This window comes from Nannospalax galili, unplaced genomic scaffold, assembly GCF_000622305.1.
Source record: "Nannospalax galili isolate Female #2095 unplaced genomic scaffold, S.galili_v1.0 scaffold177, whole genome shotgun sequence".
NCBI lineage: Eukaryota > Metazoa > Chordata > Mammalia > Rodentia > Spalacidae > Nannospalax > Nannospalax galili.
Genome location: NW_008339470.1, coordinates 690073 through 698862, shown reverse-complemented (window position 1 = coordinate 698862; position 8790 = coordinate 690073).

Sequence of the window (8790 nt, the reverse complement as noted above, 5' to 3'; positions counted from 1 at the left end):
ATATATATATATATGATGTGCTTTTATCAAATTGAACCCCCATTTCCTCCTATTCAATGAGACATATCTTCAGCTAATTGGCAGTTCAGTACTCCCAAGTAATGAAATATTTATCTCATTTGTTGTTCCTTAAATTTATAGTTAGCTATTTTTTATGGCTTCTGATATTTCACTTGTTATGTTCCTAAATGATTAAATAATGTTAATTATTTTGATATGAATTCATTTACAAATGATATTTCCTTTTAATTTTATTTTGTGTTTTTGTTGTTGTTAAGGTTGCTATGATCATTTGCTTATCTAGAACCCCTAGCTAACTCAACTAGTGTCCATGTTTAAAAAATTTAAGTGTTGGGACTTGCAGAAGACCTGGGTTTGAATCCCAGCACCCACGTGGCAGCTAAAAACTGACCGTAACTCCAGTTCTAGGGGATCCAACAGCCTCTTCTATCCTCCATAGACATTGCACAGCATAGGTGCACTTACCTACATGCAGGCATAACACTCATACACATAAAATAAAAATAATAAATGAAACATTTAAAAAATTTTAAGCTTTTTCAGTCTTTGTAAAACTATATATATTTTTATAATTACCTAGTTGGATAAAAAGTTTTCAAATTTGTATATATTCAAATTAAATTCAAATTAGTAGATATATCTTAACTGAATCCAATCAATCTGACTGAAAGGCCCTATAACATGCTCCAGTGTTTAACAAAGTAACTGTAACTCTATTTTTTCTAAATAGAGATACCTGAGGAATTGGTTTGATTCTTCTTATGCAAATTATACAAGATATCACTCTAATAGTAACAATATTCCTGAATATCACCATTTTGAATTATTCCATGTGGTTGAATTAAGTTGCTGGCCACATCACACAGGTTACCACCATTTTGAAAATGTTACTGTCCAAGATGGCAAACAGGCCATGTGGCTGTGCCCATATTGATGATGTCATTAATCAAGATGGTGACCAGATCACATGGTTGCCTCCCTCTTGGTGACATCACTAGCCATGATAGTGACCAAGCCACGTCTATCTTAACGAGCTCAGCTCCATGATAAAATGAGCCTACCCCCCACCATGATACAAGCCCTGTGGAATTCACGTTTCACATATTTAATGTGGACAGCATCTCTTTTTACTTTTAGAAAGCACACGATGAGATCATACTAATATAGCAGGAGAAAGTACCCTCAGATATATAGGTCCCAAATAGAAAAGCAAAGCAAAAGAATTCATGGTCTCAAACCAAGGAAGGGAGTCCATGTCTCTCACCACACATTGCAACTCTGAATGTAAAGGAATATCCTCCGACTCCTTTACTCCTAGATACAAGCTGTTGCTGGAACAGGAACTTGTGAAGCCACCAGGAAAAAAAAAGTAAGCTATTTTCAGTGAATATATCTTTGGGCTGTGCTGTGAAAGTACATGTCTCACCCAATCATGGAGTGTGAGTGACTCTCCTGTTCACTGAAATTTAAAAATGCTTACATTGGTTATAAAAGTAGCTTCCTTGGGACCACATGGTCTAAGTACTACTTGGTGCAAAGGAATTCATGGTCTAAGCACTACTTGGTGCACCATGGAGATTGAGGTTCAAATTCCAGGCCCCTTGGACTGGGACCCTTAGTAGTTGCCAAGATGATACAGGGAGAAAGAACATCCCCTATAGGGTTCTCAGTCTTATTATGGGAAGAATTTAAGAATGGACACAAACAGAAGCTTTAGGTCAAAGACACGAGGCCATGCAGTTTTAGGGACTGGATGGAGGTCAGACACATGGCAGACTGGCAGTCACAAGGCAGGGAGAAGAAAGCTTTACAGAAAAGTTAAGAAGTACAAGATGCTGGGCAACTCAAAGTGTTAAGAAAGCATGCTTAGAAAAGGGATATAAAAGAGAGAAACTCTACTTCTCTGAAGAATTTAGAAGAGCGGGAAGGTTTTCAGGGTCCTGCATGTCTGTGGTTGGGGCCAGAAGCAGAAGAAATATTACTAGAGGGAAAGGAGAGACTGAACATTTTGCCTGTGCAGGGAATACACAAGTAGTTAGAGGGAAGAGAGACAGCCTTGAGTAAAGAACGGAAAAAAAAAGAGACCTAAAATTAGATTGAAATTAACAGTATGAGAGAAGATCCTTAGCAAAGTGAGGAAGAAAGACACCAGAAGAAGAGAGAGAGAGAGAGAGAGAGAGAGAGAGAGAGAGAGAGAGAGAGAGAGAGAGAGAAGACAGAAAAGTTTCCAAGTCCATGACAAGGAAGGGAGAAGGAAAGGGTTGAATCAGGCCCAGTGGAAAGCTCCCGGAGAGTCTGAGCCACCTGTCATAGAGAATTTGAAGCAGAGAAACTTCCAAGCCCAGGACAAGAAAGGGAGAGAAGGAGGGCACAGACAAGGGCCCAGTGAGGGGCAGTCAGAGCCTTGCCTTAGATGGGCAAGAGAGGTCCATGAGAGTTCAAGTCCAGGACAAGCAAGGGGAGGGTGAGGTCTTCCCAGAGAAGCAGAAGCTGTGAGAGGCCATCCCTGTCACAATGCCATTCTGAGTGAGAAAATGGCTCAAGTCACTTGTCAAGGTGTCTGAAGGACAAGTGAGGGACACCCCCAGCATGTTGTGGGAAGATGTACAGCATACCAGTTGACTTGAAACTGAGTCGAACACTTCAGGAGGAAAGGGAAGACCTCCAGGCACCAAGGCAGAGGAAGGAGGAAGAGCGAGTGGTGGAGAGGAGACAGATGGGGAAGAGAGAGGCAGGGGAGGGAGAAGGCCGAAAAATAGATCTTCAGCTCCACAGGAGAGGACTTACCAGAACTCCCATCAGAGGGTGAGCAGGACAAAGGAAAGCAGTTGGAACCCTAAGCTTGGGCCTGATGTGGTGAATGTTGGGAGCTGGCATAGGCTCTTAAAATGGTTCGTGTCACAGGCAGGAGTGCCTGGTCAGCAGTTTGTTCAGTAAAAGAAGGAGCCAAGTGATAAGAAGCCCAGGCATTGGTTTCAGGCACCATATGGAAGCATGCAGTGACAAACAAGATAACTCCATGGGCGGCAGAAGTTTATCTGAGAGCAGACAGCTGGGCTGCCTCTCCCAGACCAGAGAAACAGTAACCAGCTTGTGAAGTCAGACATCTTTTAGAGGCAGTTATGTGCTTGCCATAACTTTCCAAGGTGTAGGCTGAGAAGTTTAGCTTCGGATTCGTTGATCTCCCAAAAAGCAGAGGGATTTTCTGGGGTTAAGCCCAGACTGCCATGTTAGAATATTTGGAGCTGCATTAAATATTCAGGAGCTGAATCAAATATTTGGAGCTGCATCAAATATTCAGCTGCATCAAATATTTGGAGCTGCATCTAATATTCAAATATTAGATTATTTGGAGCTGCATTTTCCTGGGGTTGAGCCCAGCTGCCATGTTAGAATATTTGGAGCTGCATCAACATTTTAGGAGCCTGTTAGTTAGGTTTGACATTTGTCAATCATGTTTATTGTTTCAAAGAATCAACTAATTTTTTCATTGATTCTTTGTATTGTTGGTTCTTTAAAATTTCTGTTTCATAATTTCAACACTGATTTTGATTATCCCCTCTTGTCTAATTTTAGGTATGTGTCTTCTTTTATTTTCCAAGATTTTGGGGTACATTAAGGCTTTTAATTTGAGATCTCTCAACTCTTTTAATGGTTATAACATAATATTTTTATTTTAAATTTTGCTGTGTTTTTGAAAATTTCAGTCATGTGTACTATATTTGCATCATTTCCATACCTCCCTCTCCCATTGGAAATCCTCCTGTGTTCTCCTTCCATTCCAGTTTTGTAATTATTATTGTTACCCATAAAAATTGTATTTACTTTTATTTTTATATTTGTATATATGGAACTCACCCAAAATCACTGCATTGGAGTTGACAGTATGTCTTTAATTAATGTGGGTTCACCTGTGTTTGGCTTGTATATGTTTAGAATTGTAATATACTCTTGTAAATTGTTCCTTTAATGAGTATTAAGAGTCTTTCCTTATTACTTCTGAATACTTTGGGTTTGAAGTGTATTTTGTCAGGTATTAGAATTGCTACACTTGTTTGTCTCTTATTTCCATTTGCTATAATAACTTTTTTTCAGATTTGTAGTCCAATCTGTTAGTCCATGCCTTTCTATAAAGGAATACAGTCCATTAATAGTATTATTAAAAATGGAAAGAATTTCTTTCATTTTGTGGACTTTGTGGTGTTTTCTTCTGTGTTTTTGAATTAACTATTCTGGCACTATTTATTTACTCTCTGTGATCTCTTGGGCATGGCTGTCCTTTCAGAGCACAGTTCTCCTTCCATTGCATTGTGTAGAGATGGCTTGGTGGGCATAAATTCCTTTCATCTTTTTGATATCGTGGAAAGCTTTTATTTCTTTTTCAGTTTTAATGGAAAATTTTACTTGATGATAAATATTTGACTAGAATATGATCTCCAGTAAAACAGATAAACGTTTGACTAGAAAAGATTTCTAGTAAAACCAGTAGATTTTTCTGAGTTATCTTCAAAAATACTCTAGTGAAGGAAACACCTTCAAGCAGGCAAAACTTAGCTGTAGATATAGTTCAATGTTTTTTCCAGAAGGATAAAAAACAACATGTCTGGTTAAATATAGATCAATGCTCAAATAGTCAAACAATTTGCACCTACAGATTCAAAATTTGTTAGAAATAAATTTGAGTAAAAGGTACAAGAGTATATATCTATGAATAATCAAAGCCAGTAACCTATTTGTCATCCATGTGAATACTTTACGAAGTGTAATGTCAGTTTTGGAGGATTTGTTAATTTTGTCTCATTGTTATTACACAAAACTAATAGTGGCCAGTGTTTTCCAAAGAAACAGAAATAATATAATACAAAAATATGGATCTACGAGAGAGATGTATTATGGGAATTGGAAAATGAAAACACAGAATTTAAGGAAGGTTCACTGTGAGCTACTAGATGGGTAATCAGGGAGAACAGAAGATGAAATACCTATCTAGCCAAAAAAGAAGGCCAAAGAAGTAGGGAAATCCATTGATTTAAGTCCCATAATATGAAGTCCACGGAACTCATTTTTCTTTGCTCTTTTGTTCTATCCATGCCCCCGGTCTATTGTATGCTATTCACCAAGAGTGATGAAGAAAGATCTTAACTTGATTCAAATGATTTTTCTTGGTCTGAATCCATTTATTCAAATGCTAGTTCCTTCTGGAATTGATGCCAAAGACTGACACAGAAATAATTCTTTATCTGTAACCTGGACATCCCTTAATTAAGTTTCAAAATCTTTTATGGCTACTTGACTAATATTTTTGTTTGTAAGATAACTCCCAGTTTATGACAGTTAGCTGAGGTCACATGGTCACTTGATAATGGTTTCACATTCAGATTCTATGAAGGCCTAGTAGCAAGAGAAGAATTAAGTCTCAAAAGTTGAATATTTCTGCCAGCAATTTGAAGACTTTGCTCCAAAATTCTGAGGGCTTAGGCAGTGATTCATCCATATTGGCTTGCCAGTCACCCCTTCCAGCTTCTCTTTCAGGTCTTGCCTCCTCAAGTACCAGTGCAGCTTCTGAATCACTGTTTCAAGCAATTTTCACAGGAGCCTGAGCCTGCTCTTTAAGCCTTCTTTTCTGAGTTGCACACAAATCAAGAGCTTTTCTGTCACTTTGTTGATTGGCTGGTAGAATATGAACAAATAAGGACAAGGATGTTTCCATAACCCACAGTGCTCCTCTGAGTCCTGCTCCTCCTTAATTGTAGGAAGTCCTGGATGTTACATGCTATACCCACAACCTGCAACCCACCTGCATTTGGAGAAATAACTTTATGCTATCCACCATTGCATCCTTAGAATGTTCCACAATTGTAAAGACTACACTATAAGCCAAAGAACTTTTATACAGAAAACAAGGAAACAAAATGAGTTAGGCAATATTTACACAAATGGTCACCTAAGTTTTGATGATGCTTTTAACTTCTGCTATGTGTCATACTGCGCAGCCCACAGTTACGCATTTTCCATGATCACTCCTCTTGTAACTATGCCATTTCTCTTTAATTTTTCAAGACAGTTACTATAGTAATCTATCAAATTAAAATAATGGATTAATGAGTTAACACTGAAAAAGGCTCATGGATGAAATCAGTTAAACATTTTGTTTTTGCCATTGTTTAAACATTTGTGGTCTACACATCCTATTTGTATATATTTATATGTTTTATTAATGTTACATTGAAGCATAAACAACTCAAGTTGTTTAGTATATATCACCTCAGTTTTTAACTTTTCATTATGATAAGTAGTTTCAAATTCCTCCCTTTTTAACTATTTTGAGATACAAAATATATTCTTGTAGATTTTATACATCCTGTTATAATGTAGATAAGAGTCTGTTACTCGATCAACCTATGGACCTCTTTTTCCTTTTCTCTCTCTCATTCTCCCCCCAACTCATTAAATTTAATAAAATATCCTCCAGGTTCACTGAAATTCCTATTAGTGACTGCATGTTTTACTCATATGGATAAATAATATTTCATTTACATATGTATGCTTTATCTTTTAATCAACTGGTGGCTGTCTAGACTAGCACTATATCCAAGCTATTTTAAATAGCGTAGCAAGGGACATGGACATGTAGAATCTTTGAAAAGTTAAATTTGCTATGGGTAGATATCCAGTACTGACACTGTTGGTTCACATTCTGCTTCTATATTAAAATTTTTGAGAAAGTTCATAAGAATCTCTGTAAGAACTGATTCCATACTGGCTATGGCGAATGCTGCTTCAATATTCATGGGCATTCCAGCGTCTTTTAGATATGAGTTTTTCCTTTGGGTGTATATCCAAAGTGGTGAGATTTGTATTTCAGATGGAAATTCTTTCTTTAGATTTTGAATGAACTTCCCTTCTGTACTCTACAATGTCTGTAGCAACATAAAGTACAATCAATAGTGTATATGATTTCTTCCTTTTTCAAGAACTCATCAGAATTTAAAAATAATAGCATATATCACTGCAGTGGAGTGGTGCTCACTGAGGTTCTGATGTGCATTTCCTTAATGATTAATTATATCAAGATTGCTTTTCATATACTTGTCAGCAAGGGTAGATTTTATTTCTTTACTTTTTGGAGAATGCCCATACATATTCCATTTTAATTAGGTAGTGCTTATTAAAGCATGCTGACATCTCACTCCATCTCTTCTTCATTTCTATATTTGTAAGTCAAACACACTAGGACATTTTCTGTCCCCAGTAACAAGGTTCTCTGATAATCTTGGACTTCCAATGATGAAGTCCTTCTGGACTGAAAGTGTTTACTTTGCTAGAAATGAGGACTCTTGAGCCCCATTCATAGAACACATTCAACAGTCTGTATCTGTATGAAATAACTGGAAATTTTATGGATCTTGCAGTTCGGGTGGCACATAAACAAAGCACTTTCCTAATGGGACCTTTGTTTTTTTATCTTTGGTGCCCTTCCTCCTATCCTGCCAAATAAAATTTCTTACTAGATTTCAGTTTAAAGGGTGGGATCTAGGACTGGAAAGATGGCTCAGTGGTTAAGAGTACTGGATGCTCTTGCAGAGGACTTGGGTTCAATTTCAGCACCCACATGGTGGCTAACAACTGTCAAAAACTCCAGTTCTGGTTCTGACATACTCTTCTGAACTCTAGGCATTGAGCAACACAGGTGCACTTAACATGCATGCAGATAATACACTCATACACATAAAGTAACAGAATTAACAAAATAAAACTTTTTTTGGTCCTTTTGAGACAGGGTCTCCAAAAAAACAGTAGGAGCTAGCATATGTCTGATATTTAAGGTATAATTTACATAAGAATAGATTTATTTTGGATTGTCTCATAAAGGGAATATAGATTGTTTTCTTAATTGTATCATCTTTTGATTAGTTTAACACAATGTTTCTAAGTACTGAATTATGGGTAAACCTATTAAAAGCATCTAATATGATACATAAAAAGGACATAAAATGTAATATTAACTGTTAAATTTAGCACCGTACACAGTGACTTGACATTTGTGATTCTCAAGTGTCTAGCACCCTATGAGCTGAATTTTGCATAAACCACAATCAACAGTACTCAGTTGAAAGTGTTTACTTTTTACTACAGAGAATCTACAGTCAGTCTTAGGGGAATTTTAGTTTTCCATCCCCTCTTCTCTGGAACAAACACAGAGATAATAGACAATTGGATGACTTTTGTGTTCAAAGTATAATTATATAAATAGCATTTTCTTTAGCTTCAAAATTTCAGCCTTCAAAGTTATTCAGTCCAGTTAACTGTTTCCTGTACTATCATTTCTGCTGGGTTTGCATGTATTATTTATGATTTTGAAAGCCTACAATTTAAAGGATCTCCATAATTTCTTAGAAGAAACTGGTAACAGAAATTATTTTCCAGTATTAACTTTTATAAAATGTTTGAACTATATATGTTGCAAGTTTGTTAATGTAATCATTGTAAAACTTGTGAACAAAATGCCAAAATAGCTAAAGGATTGTTAGAAAACAGTGATCTACTTTTTATTTTATTTTCATGCCTAAAATATAAAGAAAATAGCTATAATTTGAAATCTTCCTCTAATAAGAATTTCTTTGTTAAACTCTGAGTTTTAACTTTCTATTTAGCTAAAAATTTAAGTGCTTAAAACTGAGTGTTTGAAGATTCTTACAAAGGAAATATGTAATGATTTTGAGTCAAAGATGCATTTTATGTATTCATATTTTATTATTAAAATTTCAT